A 16,455-nucleotide genomic window follows, 5' to 3' on the forward strand; every position below is an offset into this window, starting at 1 on the left:
GTCAGTGTTTCATCGATTATAATTCTGATGGGGGATGTTGATAATTGGGGAGGCTTTGCAAATATGGGGACAGGGAATGGATGGGAAATCTCTGTACTTTCCCCTCAGTTTTTCTGTGAACCATAAACTGTTCTGAAAAATTGTCTCAGAAAAAAATCAGCTTCTAATTATTCATTAGTGCTACGTAGAAATGTGATTAATTTTATGTTGACTTTGTGCCACGTGACATTACCAAACGTAGTAGTTCAAAATTGCTTTCCTTTGATCTTCCTTGGAATTTTCTATGCAGATAATCATGTCACTGGAAAATAGGCCAGTTTGATTTTTTCCGAGTCTGGATACCTATCTTTTCTTCTTCTGCCTGGCACATTGGCTAGGATTTTCAGTTTAATGTTGAATAGAACAGCGGTAGTGGTCATCCTTGCCTTGTTTTTATTCTTAGGTGAAAGCATTTAGTTTTTTATCCTTAGTGGTAATGCTTGCCTTTGTGTTTTTCGGAGATGCCTTTCATCACCTTAAGGGAGTCCTTTCTATTTCTAGTCCAATGAGAGTTTTGTCGTGAATGCATGTTGGATGTTGCCAAATGCTTGTGCATCAACTGATACGATGTGGTTTCTCTTCTCTAGACTGAAGACAGTCTCTTCTTAAACAAAAGAAAGCTAAAATAAGGCTAATTCATCGATGCATGTAATCTAAAATTTTTAAGAGGGAATCTTTTATATTCGTTTTTATAAGTTCCTATGAGGAGCGCCTGGGTGGCTCAGTCGGTTAAGCGGCCGACTTCGGCTCAGGTCATGATCTCGAGGTCCATGAGTTCGAGCCCCGCGTCGGGCTCTGTGCTGACCGCTCGGAGCCTGGAGCCTGTTTCGGATTCTGTGTCTCCCTCTCTCTGACCCTTCCCTGTTCATGCTCTGTCTCTCCCTGTCTCAAAAAAAAAAAAAAAAAAGTTAAAAAAAATAAGTTCATATGAAAAGTTTATTTATTTTTAAACTTTTTAATGTTTATGTACATTTTAGAGAGAGAGAGAGAGAGACAGAAAGTTTGTATGAGCGGCGGAGTGGCAGAGAGAGAGGGAGACACATGTTATGTTTTGACTTCCCCCACCCCAAATAAAAGTATGTACACAAGGCAATTCTCGCTCCATCCATTGTTAAGGGATCATTCGAAGAATTTATCAGTCTAGAAAGCACCTTTCCAAGGTTCAGGATATACGGGCACAAATCAAAGACAGGCCTGATCTACTTGGTTGCAAACAGTGTTAATGAACATGTGATCACGGATGAAATAACTCCCTCTCCTCCTTCCCATCTTCCTCTTCTTGGTAATGTTTCTGATCTCTTGCTCAGTATTTCCTAATTCTGAAGTAATTAGGGGGCAAGAATCTTAAATTCTGGTGAGCAGGTGGGGGAGCTGCTTTTCTTTGTACATAAAATGGTATTTTGGGCAAGGAGGGAGGAAGGAGTCAGTGGATTCCCCTCTTCGAAGTGATTCAAACTTTAGTGCATGTCCGCTCTCTGTTTTGCAGAGTAAGAGCCACCGGTTTTTCATACGTCCTTCACTGCTCCCACCAAGTGTCACCAGCGCAGGTCTCTGATGGAGGGCTTGACAGGACAAGGCTGTGCCTGTGGCGGTAAGCCCCGAGGAAGGGCTATGCGGGGCCAGGGCTGGGATCCTCACGTTTAAGGGTGTTAGTCGCAGTGGCTTCCCCCGCACGGCACGCAGACCGGGTGGCTTATAAACACAGATGTATTTCTCCCAGGCTGGCAGTGCGAGATGAGGGCGTCGGCCACGGTCGGGTTCTGGTGAGAGCTCCCTTCAGGGGGGCAGACTGCTGACTTTTGGGTGTGCCCTCACAGGCCCGGGGCCTGTGTTATAAGGGGCCTCCATTATAAGGGCACTAATCCCGCTCCCGAGGGCTCCACCCTCGAGACCTGAGCTGTCCCAAAGGCCCCACCTCCTAACGCCCCCAACACAGGAATTTGGGGCGGGGGGAGGGACACAGACATTCAGTCCATTGCAGTAAGTTATTTGGCAAAAAATGTGTTCTCTTTGCATCGTAGAAGCATGGCAGTAAAGCGATCCCTTCACTCAACAGCTCTGACTCTGTTGCAATTGGAAAGATTGGCCCATGGCTAGCGGGCATGTTTGGGGGGAACGTGGCACCGTGTAACTCCGAAGGACGTCAGCCCCTGACAGCCTGTGTGAATGCTGTCCTTGGGAGTCCTGCTCCCAAGCGTGTTTACTAAGAAGCACTAGGAGAGCAGGAGGACCCAGGTCACTAGCTTATGCGACCGGAATGGAATGCTGGGGCGCTGGCTGCCTTTCTGTACTCATTTCATCCACCGTGTGACTGTTCCTGGAGGGGAGCAACGTACTTCTGGAAACATCACCCGTGGGTCCCTGCGCCCACCGACCCCTCACTCTTCGCCCTAGAGAGCGGACTCTGTGCTTGCCGGCTTCCTAGCCAGTCCCGTGGAGTGCTCACCCCGGACGCAGCGCTGAGCGGGACAGCTTTCCTGCCCTCAGCGCGGCCACAGTCAGGGCCACCTTAACCATAAACGCAACCCAGTGCATTAAACCAAATGGGGCTAAAAGTGGAGCATTCGGTGCTCAGGGGATCCTTCCGGGGCTGCAGAGGCAGGCTCTGGGCTGAGCGCTCGGGGTGGCTGGGGCTCTGCTGAGCCCGGGTCGGAAAAAGACAACAAATCAGGAAGCGGCCACCGCTGCTGTCGCTCCCAGGACCTGCTCCTTCTGTGGGGGTCAGAAAGCCCCCGCGACTGCAGAGTCTGCAGAATCCGGCCACCACCCACGGAACAAAGAAGGCTCCCGCGGGATCCGGGAAGCCACCCCGGCAGCTGTGACCTCAAGGTCCTGCAGCAAAGCGGGTACTCCGCATCCCGCACCGCTCAGCTCGGTCCCACAGAAAGCCCTCTGGTTGGTGCGACTTCCATCACGACCAACACTCAGTTGCAAGGGAGTCTGGGAAATGTAGTTTTTAGCATTGTGACCTCTACAAGAGCAGAGAGCACTGCAGCGGAGGGCCAGGGGGTACAACCGTTCTACCCACCGCTGTCATGTCTCTTGATTCCCTTCCAAAAGCATGCGGGTCTCCTGTCACACAACCTGTGTAGCAAAAGCTCCACAGGCCCGTCCAGTGCCTTCTCAGCAGAAGAAAGGGGCTCTCTGTCTAGACCCACAGGAAGGCATGGCAACAGAAGGCCACGTCTGGGTAGGCGTCAATATTTTGGGTTTAGATGAACTCTTAAAAAAATCATTAATCATCTCGCACTGTGAGCACATTTGTAAGAAATATATATATTATATAATATTTATCGCAGTTATACGATATAAATTATATGCACTTGAACATACTTGTACCATCTTGAGAAGATAGTTTCAGAACAAAATTTAGCTGTCCCCAATAGGATACTTTTGTTATTTTTTTAAACGTTTGTTTATTTTGAGAGAGTGCGTGCACGCACGAGCGAGGGGGGCAGGGGCAGAGAGAGAGGGGGAGAGAGGGAGGGAGAGAGAGAGGATCCCAATCAGGCTTCCCACTGTCAGCACAGAGCCTGACTCGGGGCTCGATCTCACCAACTGTGACATCATGACCTGAGCAGAGATCGAGAGTCAGACGCTTAGCTGACTGAGCCACCCAGGTGTCGCTCCAGTTGGATATTTTTAAATGCACCAAAGTTTACTGTTCAAACCTTACTTTGTGATGAACAAATGTTGAAATCCCTACTAATGAAGTAACTTTGAATTCCAGTCAGCAATAACCAACTATGAGAGCAAAAAGGAAATAATCTTTTTGAGAAATATTGAAAATCTGAGTTGAATTTGAGGCACAGAGTTACCGTATTTGAATTTCATGTTACCGGAGAGGAAGAAATTATTTGAGTAAATTGCTAGTGTTAGTTGAAATGGTGTCAATCTTATTCTCACAAGAGATTTTGAATCTTCGAAGGAATTGCCTTGTTTTTTAAAATTTCAATTATGTTACACAACTTTGCTCCCCATCTTTAATAGGTGACAGATTTATAACACAGGTTTATTTTTTAATTTTACGTGTAATAACTGGATAGTATTTGATGTTTCAACTTAGATTGTTTTTATTTGTTTGTTTATTTTAAATCAAAACTAAATATCCCAAAGAAAACAGGGGTGAAAAAAGGATGGCAGAGAGCACTGACCATAGTTTGTGACTTCAAACTTTCTGTATAACACGGATGAAGAAAAAGACTCAAAACCCAACGTTGTCGTGAGTCAAGTGACTGACATGAGGTAAGCTTTGAAAGAGAATTCTTTTTTATAAAAAAATGTGAATAAAAGTGAATTCTGATATTTTCTTAAACAGTGTTGTTAGTTACATTGCTTTACATTAAAGCTGCTGATTTTCTCCATTGCCATGTAAACTTCAAAATAGAAGATTTTGCCTAAAGTTTGCATCACCACCTCTAAGGCATGGACTATAATTCAATGCATACCTGTAAGACGTTTGTTTTGTTGTTGTTGTTGTTTTAACGTTTATTTTTGAAGGAGAGACAGACAGAGCATGAGCGGGGTAGGAGCAGAGAGACAGGGAGACACAGAATCCAAAGCAGGTTCCAGACCCTGAGCTGTCAGCACAGAGCCTGACGTAAGAGGTTTTTTAGTCAAACGTTATTTTCTGTGTGTGTGTGTGTGTGTGTGTGTGCGCGCGCGCGTGCGCGTGCGCCAAGAAAAGAAATAGAATCTCAAAACCAGTCTTTCTAGCGAGATGTAATTCACATGCCATAAATTTCACCATTTTAAAGTGTGCAATTCACTTGTGTATATTCACAAGGTTGTACAACCATCGCCACAATCTAATTTAGAATATTTTCATCATGCCAAAAAGAAACCATACGTGCGTTCGCAGTCATTCCACGTTCTCCCTTGCCCCGAGCCCCTGGCAACCACTAATCTGCGTCTGTCTCTACGGACTTGCTGCTCTGGTTCTTTACATAAGTGGAATCACATGTTTCGTTTTGTCTATTGAGGGGATCACATAGTTTTTTCCCCTTTACTAAATGTATTAAATTGAGTGATCTTTTTATAAAGAACTTACCTGGGACAAATTTTCTATAGAACCTATTCCTGGGATAAATCCCACTTGGTTATGGTGCATAATCCTTTTTACTTTCTGCTGGATTGGATTTGCTAGAATTTATTGAAGAGTTTTGCATCCGTGTTAATACAGAATATTGGTCTGTAGTTTTCTTTTATTGGGGTATTTTTGCCTGGTTTTGGTATTAGAGTAATAATGGCCTCCAAATGAGCTGGAAAGTACTCTTTCTTCTTATTTTTTGGGAAGAGTTCATGAAGGATTGGTATTAAATATGTTTGGTAGAATTCACTAATGAAGCCATCTGGTCTTGAGCTTTTATTTATGGGAATTTTTTTTGGGGGGGGGAGAGCAGTGCAAGTGATCAAGGGGCAGAGAGAGAGAGAAGTGGGGCTCACCCAGGGCTCATGTTTTACCCAAAGCGGGGCACAAGTTCATCTGAAGCAGGGCTCGAGTTCACCTGATATGGGACTCGAACTCACGAACTGTGAGATCACGACCTGAGCTGAAGTCAGATGTTTAATGACTGAGCCACCCAGGTGCCCGGGAAAGTTATTGGTTACTACCTCCATCTCTACTTGTTATAAATCTATTCAGATTTTCCGTATCTTGAGTTACCATTAATACTTTGTGTTTTCTAGGAATTTTTCTATTCTTTTAGATTTTCTTTTCTTTCCTTTTTTTTTTTCTTTGAAAGTGATTGTTCATAGTATTCCCTTATACTTCTTTTAGTTTCTGAAAGGTCAGTTGGTTATGTTCTCTCTTTAATTTCTGGTTTTAGTAACTTAAATCTTCTCGCATTTTTTTCTTGGTTTAGCTAAAGGTTTGTCAATTTTGTTAATCCTTTAAAGAAACAACTTTTGGTTTTCTTGATTTTCTTCCTTTTCTATTTTATTTTACTGATTTTAGCTCTATTCTTTGTTATTTCCTTCCTTCTGCTTATTCCAGGTTCAATTTTTTCTTCTTTTACTAGTTTATTAAGGTGGAGAGTTAGGTTATTGAATTGAGATATACATCCAATTATGCTTCCTGTCCCCTTTTGTCTCTCCTCTTACACTGGGATTCCCATTATGTGTATCCTAGTATTGTATTTGGTGTCCCACAGGCCTCTGAGAACCTGTTCATTATTCTTCATTCTTTTCTTCTTAGATTGGATGGTATGAATTGGCCTATCTTCAAGTTCAGTGATTTTGTCTTCCACCTACTCAAATCTATTTTTGAGCCCCTCTAGTGAATTTTTCTTTGAGTTATTTTATTCTTCAACTTCAGAATTTCTATTTGTTTTTTTTTTTTGTAATTTTGAATTTCTTATTGATATTTTCTATTTGGTAAGACATCATTCTCATAATTTTCTTTAGTTCTTTAGACATGGTTTCCTTTAGGTCATCAAACACATTTAAAATAGTTGAATTAAATCTCTGTCTGGTAAATTCAACATCTGAATTTCCTGGGGGACGGTTTCCACTGGTTGTGTTTTTCCCTTGTATTGGGTCCCACTTTTGTGTTTCTTTGCATGTCTTGTATTTTTTTTTTCTTAAAAACTGGACATTTCAGATAATTAAACTGGCAACTCTGGTAATCAAATTCCACCTCCTCTCCAGGATTTGCTGTTGTTACTTGTAATTTTTGTTTGTTTCTGTAGTGACTTCTGAACCAATCTGCGCTACTTTGCAGATTGGTTCAGAAAAGTCTATATTCTCTGTTCTATATTCTTTGTCACATGTGGTCACTGAAGTCTATATTCTCTTTGTGGTCACAAAGTCTATATTCTTTGTCACGTGTGGTCACTGAAGTCTCTAGTCTCTAGACTAGCAAAGCTAAGCTTTGTTAGCTTAGTAGTCAGCTAGTGATTGTACAGAGATTTTTTAATAAACACCCGGATCCCAGACTTTGCTGAAAGATTCTGTGTGCAAACTGGGGCACTCCTTCAATACTCAGCCAGGCAGTTGGCAACACTGTCTTAGCCTTCACTTTTACTTGTGCAAGTGCTCAAGAACCATGGAAGACATAACGGCTGAAAACTTCCCAAATATGATGTACAATTAATCTACATACCAAAGTCAGCCAGCAGTGAGACCTTATGGCCTTCTCAGGTCTTTCCTGAGTATATGCACAGCGCTAGGAATGATCACAGCCCTGTACATGTGCATGTACATCTAGATTCCTAGCAGTACGTCAGAACTTTTCAAAGACCTTTATGGACATCTCAGTTCTTATTTTTTTGTTCTAGGGCTTTTGGTTAATCTCCCCCCACCCCAACCCCGCAATTGTTAAACAGTGCCTAGGCAGTTGTGCAGTTAAAACGCTTCCATGCAGTTGTTTTCTGTAGGTGGCCCTTGGCGATAGATTTTTCAAACTTGGAGAGCTCTGAATTAAGTCGGATACACCAGTTTCTTTCTCATTCCTCCTCCTCTTTTCTGCTCCCTCAAGTCCACTGGTTTCTAGGACGCTCCATCAATGCAGAATGCTATCGTTCAAGGCTACTGAGGCGTTGGAATATGGAGCATGGGACTAGGGCAAGTTAAACCACCACAAAATTCCTGATTCCTACCAAGATTTAGCTGTATTCCTTGAGGAAAGCCTCTTCAGATTGACACAAATTTTAGTTAATTTACAGTTATGAAAAAGTTGATTTTGATGAATTTTACCAGTTTTACCTCTCTCTCTTTTTTCTTAATGTTTATTTTTGAGAGAGAGAGAGAGAGAGAGAGCGAGCTGGGAGGGGCAGAAAGAGAGGGAGACACAGAATCTGAAGCAGGCTCCAGGCTCTGAACTGTCAGCACAGCACAGACCTGACGCGGGGCTCGAACTCACGAACTGCGAGATCATGACCTGAGCTGAAGCCAGACGCTTAACCGACTGAGCCACCCAGGCGCCCTGTTTTTCCTTTTTTATGAATAAGACAATCTTCAGAGATCCCTTCTCTGCCATTTTTTGCAGATGTCTCTTTAAGTGTTTATTATTAAATAATACTGAATCAGTGAACTTGTCGCAAGTATACCTTGTTGAAAGAAATGCAATAAATTGTTCTCTCCTCCTTCCTTCCTGTTCTGAATCTTTTAAGCCCCTCTACGCACTCCTCTTAGTGTATCCGATGATCTGTCCTTGGCCTTTTCTCCTCCCGCTCTGCATGCACCCCAGATGATGCCATCACTTCCTGTGGCTGCAGGTGTCACTTGCACCATGATGACAATGCTCAGCCTGAATGCTCCCCTTATCACAGATTGTGCGGGTCTCTATGTTCGTCCTGTCTGATTTTGATTCCTTACTCAGAAACTCTGGTCTATATTCTTCACACTAGTTAATGTCACCCTTGTCAGAAACTTGATAGTACCTTGAATAACTGGCGCAGAAAACCAGATAATCTTGAAAGTGACTTTAGGAAGATTAGTCTGGCAGATTTTTATATATATATATGTATATAGATATACGTATATACATATGTATATGTATATAGATATACGTATATATACGTATATATACTGTATCTATATACATACATATACATATGTATATGTATATACGTATATATACGTATATATACACACATATATACATATATATACACATATATACGTATACACACACACACACACACACACACACACATATATATAGGATTGTGTGTGTGTGTGTGTGTGTGTGTGTGTGTGTGGTGTTGGGGACGGGAAGTGAAAGCAGTGCTGGAGTTGACAAGTCCACCTTGCAACTGTCCAGTGTTCAGATTGAGTGAGTGTCTGCACGAAGGTGGCGGCTGCAGGAATACAAAAGGAGAGACGGGTACACGAAATACTACGAAGGCGATCTCACAGGACACAGTGAGTGACAGGAAAAGGAAAACGAAGAGAAGAGTAACAATGACAGATGGTACTGGGCTTTTAAGTCAACAAGAATAAGAAAGGGCGACGGCAGTAAGGTTACAATGGAGAATGAGCACGTGGGGGAAGAGACCTAAGTCCGTTGCCGATGTCGAAGAAGTAGAATATCATCAAGTGAGCTGGATCAAACGGACTTCTACTTTCAACCCAAATGTAGTAACAGGGGCTCGGGACGCCTGGCTGGCTCAGTCGGAAGAGCATGTGACTCAGTCTCGGGATGGGGAGTTTGAGCCCATATTGGGTGTAGACATCACTTAAAAAAAAAAAAAATGAATGGAGTAGCAGGGACCACTTTTAACTTTCGCTCTGAAATAACCAAGAAACTGATTTAAGGTGCTGGACATCAGACAGCAAAAGGCAGCGATCCCTGAAAAAATGGAAACCAACGAAGCAATCTGTATATTTGCCTCAAGTTACTGCCTTGTGAGAGTTTCTAGTACCTAACACAGGAAGTGGAATCCCGGGCAGAGCCAGGTAGACTCCTAGAGTTGAAGACATGGGGTTGAAAAAGAGAGAGACAGAGAGAGAGAAATCTCCAGGGATCTATAGAGGATCTCATTCAAGGAGTCAGCAGATTGCTGATCAGTACATGCTTGTGAGGAAACTATTAGAGGCCAGTGAAAGGACTACCTGAAGAATTCGAGAAAACAGCACCTGTTCCAACCAGCCATACTGGAAGCCTGGTCTATTAAGTAACTGAATTTTTTTAAAGTATACTTTATTTATTTATTTATTTTAATTTAATTTAATTTTAGTTTAATTTTTTTTTTTTTTGAGAGAGAGAGGGCACACACATGAGCCAGGGAGGGACAGAGAGAGAGAGAGAGAGAGAGAGGGAGAGAGAGAGAATCCCAAGCAGGCTCCATGCTGTCAGCGCAGAGCCCGATGTGGGGCTCAAACCCATGAACTGTGAGATCATGACCTGAGCTGAGATCAAGAGTTGGATGCATAACTGACTGAGCCACCCAGGCACTGCAGTAATTGAGTTTTAATTAAACACTGTCCCACAAAGAAAAAATTCCAACTCCAAACAGTTTTACTGAGGTATTTTATTAAAAAAAATTTTTAATGTTACTTTTGAGAGAGAGACATCGAGCATGAGCAGGGGAAGGGCAGAGAGAGAGGAAGACGCAGAATTCAAAGCAGGCTCCAGGTTCCAAGCTGTCAGGACAGAGCCTGATGCAGGGCTCAAACCCACAAATTGTGAGATCATGACCTGAGCCAAAGTCAGACGCTTAACTGACTAAGCCACCCAGGCACACTATGAGGTATTGTCAAAAAATCAAATATACAAGAAACATATAATGCCAATACTACATGAGATTTTCCAGGAACCTGAAGAGCAGGAACCACTTCCCAGCTCATTCTATGGGTTCTGCACTACCTTGATTTCAAAGCCAGACAAGAAAAGCACAAACCTTTCTTCTCAAACTATTCCAAAAAATACAAGAGGAAGGAAAACTTTCAAATTCATTATGAGGCCAGCATCACCCTGATACCAAAACCAGATAAAGACACCACGAGAAAGAGAATTGCAGGCCAGTATCTCTCATGAATATAGATGCAAAATCCTTCAACAAAATGTTAGCACACCAAATCCAGTAATCCATTAAAAAAAATCACACACCACGATCAATAGGATTTATTTCCTGGATGCAAGGGTGGTTCAATATTTGCAAAACAATCAATGTGAATTGTCACATCACTAACAGAAAGAATAAAAACCATATGATCATTTTAATAGATGCAGAGAAAGCATTTGACAAAGTACAATGCCCATTCATGATAAAAACCTTCTGCAAAGTAGACCTAGAGGGAACATATCTCAACAGAATAAAGGCCTTACATGAAAAACCCACAGCCAACACCATACTCAGTGGTAAAAACTGAAAGCCTGTCCCTGAAGGTCATGAACAAGACAAGGATGTCCACTCTCACCACTTTTATTCCACACACTACTGGAATTTCTAGCCACAGCAATTAGACAGCATAAAGAAATAAAAGGCATCCAAACTGGGAAGGAAGAAGTGAAACTCTCACTATTTCCAGAAGACAAGATACTATATATAGAAAACCCTAAAGACTCCACCAGAAAACTACTAGAACCGATAAATGAATCCAGTAAAGTCAAAGGATACAAAATTAATAAACAGAAATCTGTTGCATTCCTACACACTATTAACGAAGCAGTAGAAAGTGAAATTAAGAAAGCAATTTACAATTTACAATTGCACTAAACCAATAAAATTTACAATTTACAATTTACAATTGCACTAAAACCAATAAATTGCACTAAAACCAATAAATTTACAATTTATTTACAATTTACAATTGCACTAAAACCAATAAAATATCTAGGAATAAAGTTAACCAAAGAGGTAAAATACTTGTACTCTTATAAAACGCTGAGGAAAGAAATTCAAGACAATGCAAAAAAATGGAAAGATAATCAATGCTCTTGGATTGAAGAACAAATATGGTTAATGTCTATACTGCCCAAAGCAATCTACAGATTTAACACAATCCCTATCAAAATACCAACAGCATTTTTCACAGAACTAGAACAAATAATCCTACAATTTGTATGGAACCACAGAAGACCTCAAATAGCCCAAGAAATCTTGAAAAAGAAAAAACTGGGAAGTATCACAATTCCAGATTTCAAGTTTTATTACAAAGCAACAGTAATTCAAACAGTATGGTACTGGCATACAAACAGACACATAAGACAATAGAACAGAAAACCCCCAAATAAACCTATAATTATATGGCAAATTAATCTATGACAAAGGAGGAATGAGTATACAACAGGAAAAAGACTATCTCTTCCACAAATGGTGTTGGGAAAACTGGACAGCCACATGCTAAAGAATGAAAGCGGATCACTTTCTTTCACCATCTGTAAAAATAAACTCAAAATGAATTAAAGTCCTCAATGTGAGACCTGAAACCATAAAAGTCCTTGAAGAGAGCATAGGCAATAATTTCTCTATCAGCTATAGTTAACTTTTTTCTAGAAATATCTCCCGAGGCAAAGGAAATAGAGGCAAAAATAAACTATTGGGACTACATCAAAATAAAGTTTGGGCATAGCTAAGGAAACAATCAACAAAACTAAAAGGCGACTTACTGAATAGAAGATATTTGCGAATGACACATCCAATAAAGGGTTAGTGTCCAAAATATATAAAGAGTTGATACAACTCAATACCCCTAAGTCAAATAATCCAATTAAAAATGGGCAGAAGACATGAACAGACATTTCTCCAAAGAAGACATCCAGATGGCCAACAGACACATGAAAAGATGGCTCAACATCACTCATCATCAGGGAAATGCAAATCAAAACTATCTCACACCTGTGAGAATGGCTAAAATAAAAAACACAAGAGACAACAAATGTTGGTGAGGAGGTGGGAAAAAGGAACTGTCTTACGCTGTTGATGGGAATGCAAACTAGTGCAGCCACTGTGGAAAACAGTTTGGAGGGTCCTCAAAATTGTAAAATAGAGCTACCCTACAATCCAGTAATTTCAGTAGTGGGTATTTACCCAAAAATACTTATTGAAAGGGCTACATGCACCCCTATGTTTATTGCAGCATTATTTACAATTAGCCAAACTATGGAAGCAGTGCAAGTATCCACTGACAGATAAATAGATAAAGAAGATGTGGGGGATATATATATTTATGTACATATACATATATTTATATACATACATTTATATATATGTATTTATATACATATATTTATATACATATATATTTAACGGAATAATATATAATATATTTTAATATAAATATAAATAAAGAATATAAAGAAGATGTGATACATATAAATATATGTAATACATATATATAAATATATATAATACATATATATATAAATATATGTAAGTGGAATATTATTGACCCATAAAAGGAATGGAATCTTGCCATTTGCAACACGGATAGAGCTAGAGAGTATAATGTGAAGCAAAATAAGTTCAGTCCCATAAAGACAAATAGCATATGATCTAACTCATATGTGGAATTTAAGAAACAAAACAATGAGCAAAGGAAAAACAAGAGACAGAGAAACCAAGAAACTGACTCTTAACTATAGAGAACACACTGATGGTAATCAGAGGGGTTGTGGGTGGGGGGATTGGGGAAATAGGTGATGGGGATTAAAGACTACATCATGATGAAATAAAATTTAAAAAATAAGAAAAAAGCACAAACCAATATTCTTTGTGAACTTAGTTGCAAAAAGTCTTTCCAAAATGTTAGTAAATCAAATCCAATGTTATGTAAAAATTACATCTCATCATGAGCAAGTGTGGTATATCTCAGGAAGGCTGGGTTAACATTCCAAAATCAATGTAATTTACTATGTCCACAAATGAAAAAAGGTCACGTCAATAGACACAGTGAACACAACTGACAAAATCACATACTTATTCTTGATGAACTCTTAGAAGGGAGCTTCCTCATCCTGATAAAGGGCATCTATGAAAATCCTACTGTTAACATCATAATTAGTGGCAAAAGACTCAATGCTTTCTCTCTAAGATCAGAAGGAAGACAAGGACGTTTGCTTCCACGACCCTGATTTAACCTTGTGCTGGAAATCCTAGCCAGGGAAGAAAAAGAAATAAAACACATCCGTGTTGGAAAGAAGGATGCAATGTTATTCATAGACAAAATGAACACGTAGGAAGAAAATCCAATGCAATTTACAAAAAAAGCTATTGGAATAAATGAATTTAGCCAGTCTGCAGGATATATGATCAACACATAAAAAGGAATTGTTCTTCTTTATACTAGCAACAAGTAATCAGAAATTGAAATTAAATACGCAATACCATTTGCAAAAGCATCAAAACAGATTAAAAGTTAGGAATCAATGTGACAAAAGATGTGCGAGACTTGTACACTGAAACTATAAAATATTGATTAAAAAACTAACAAAGACCTAAATAAATGGAGAGTCACTGTGTTCGTGCATTGGAAAAGTCAGTATTTTAAAATGGGTGTTTCCGAAACTGATCCATAGTTTCGACACAGTCTTTTATAAAAAATTTTTAATTGAATTTTATTTTTTAACTTAATTTTAATTTTTTGTAATGTCTATTTGTTTTTGAGAGAGACACAGAGCATGAGCCAGGGAAGGGCACAGAGAGAGGGGGACGAGGAATCCCAGGCTGCCCCAGGCTCTGAGCTGTCAGCCCAGAGCCCCACGTGGGGCTCGAACGCACTAATGGTGAGATCATGACCTGAGCCGAAGTCGGATGCTTAACCGACTGAGCCACCCAGGCGCCCCTAGTTTCAACAGAATCTTAATCAAAATCCCAGCAGGCTTTTTCATTTTTTGTAGAAATTGACAAGTTAATTCTAAAAGTCACAGGGAAATGCAAAAGGGTTAGAAGAGACAAAACAACTTTGACAAAAAGAACAAATCCAAAAATATATACATATATAAAATATTTATAACGTCTATACAAAATATATTTGCAAATACACAAAAAGTATGTACACATATATACGTAATAGATTTGTGTATATATTTCTGGATTTTCTAATCTATTAACAGACAACTGATCTCATAACAACATGGGTTTGAACTGCACAGGTCCACTCATAGGCAATTTTTTTTTGATGAACACAGTACAGTATACTATAAATGTATCTCCTTTTCCTTATGATTTTCTTAACATTTTCTTTTCTCTGGCTTATTTTACTGTACAAGTATAGTATATAATACATGTAAAATACAAAATATGTATTAATCTACTGTTTAAGTTATCAGTTAAGGCTTCCAATCAACAGCAGGCGACTCATAATTAAGTTTTGAGGAAGTTAAAAGTTACACATGGATTTCTTTTTTTTTTTAACGTTTATTTATTTTTGAGACAGAGAGAGATAGAGCATGAACGGGGGAGGAGCAGAGAGAGAGGGAGACACAGAATCGGAAGCAGGCTCCAGGCTCTGAGCCATCAGCCCAGAGCCCCACGCGGGGCTCGAACTCACGGACTGTGAGATCGTGACCTGAGCTGAAGTCGGACACTTAACCAACTGAGCCACCCAGGCACCCCAAAAGTTACACATGGACCTCTGACTGCAGAGGGATGGTCAGTGCCCCAACCCCCACATTGTTCAAGGGTCAACTATATACAACATTTGTACAAGTTGTAATTGCCCACTTTAAATATGTACAGTTTAGGGGTGCTTTGGGTGGCTCAGTTGGTTGAATGTCCGACTTGAGCTCAGGTCATGATCTTGTGGTTCGTGGGTTCGAGCCCCGCATCAGGCTCTGTTCTGATGGCTCAGAGTCTGGAGCCTGCTTCAGATTCTGTGTCTCCCTCTCTCTCTGCCCCTCCCCTGCTCTCTCTCTCTCTCTCTCTCTCTCTCAAAAATAAAAACATTAAAAAATTAAATACGTGCAGCTTATTATACGTCAAGTATACCTTAGTAACATTTTAAAAAATCTATCAAATGAGCTGCTTTGAGGGCACCTGGCCTTTATTCTAGCAGTGGCTTTGGAGTCAGTCAGGTGGTCCTAGTCCAGTCCATGGTACTGGAATTGTAGATATTTGTATGCAAAAAAATCAACCTCAGTCCATATGTTTTACCATATACAAAAGTTAACTCAAAATAGATCATAGAGCCAAGTGTAACACCTAAAACTATCAAGTACCAGAAGCCAACATAGGAGAAAACCCTTCTGATCTTGGATAAGACAAAGAATTCTCGGATATGACACCAAAGCACAACACAGAAAACAATTGATAAACTGGACTTTATCAAAATTCAAAGCTGTAGCTCCCTGAAATACACTGTTAGGAGCGTCACAGAAGCTGCCGAGTGGGGGCAAATCAAATACCAGACCGGGACTTAATGCAAAATGCAGAAAGAATTCTTAAAACCCAATAAGAAGAGAACAAATAGCTCCATTTTCAGAAGATGGGCAAAAGATCTGAGAAGGTCCTTCAACAAGGAAGATACACGTATGGCAAGTAAGCACGCGAACAGATGCTCAACACCATTAATAGATAGGGAAATCCAAATGAAACAACCATGAGATAGCACTACACAGCCACAAGAAAGGCTAAAATTCCCATTTCCAGTGTTGGGAGGATGTGAGGACATAGAACGTTCATACGCTGCTTTGTAAACCGAGTAACCACTTTGGAAAAGAGTTTGGCAGTTCCTTGGAAATTAAATGCACACTTACTGTATCTTCCAGTTTCTTTGCTGCCAGGCGTTTCCCCAACGGAAATCATACATCCATGAAAGATATACATACACATGCATAGCAGCTTTCGGTAAAATAGCCCCAACTTGAAACAACCCAAATTCATCCATTACTGGGTGAATGGATACGCTGTGGCATATCCACACAATGGAATATTATTCACCAATGGAAAGAAATGTATTTATCTATGCAACAACACAAATGAATCTCAAGATAATGATGCTGAGAAAAAGCAACCAGACAGAAAAAAATAC

At 40.2% G+C, this 16,455-nt stretch overlaps 1 long non-coding RNA gene across 1 annotated transcript in view; it reads right to left on the reverse strand.

Annotated features, from left to right (window-relative positions):
- LOC122204668 overlaps positions 1-16,455 on the reverse strand; it is a 60,083-nt gene that overhangs the window by 24,808 nt on the left and 18,820 nt on the right. The gene's annotated exons all lie outside the window — the stretch shown is intronic.

Source organism: Panthera leo, chromosome D4, assembly GCF_018350215.1.
Source record: "Panthera leo isolate Ple1 chromosome D4, P.leo_Ple1_pat1.1, whole genome shotgun sequence".
NCBI lineage: Eukaryota > Metazoa > Chordata > Mammalia > Carnivora > Felidae > Panthera > Panthera leo.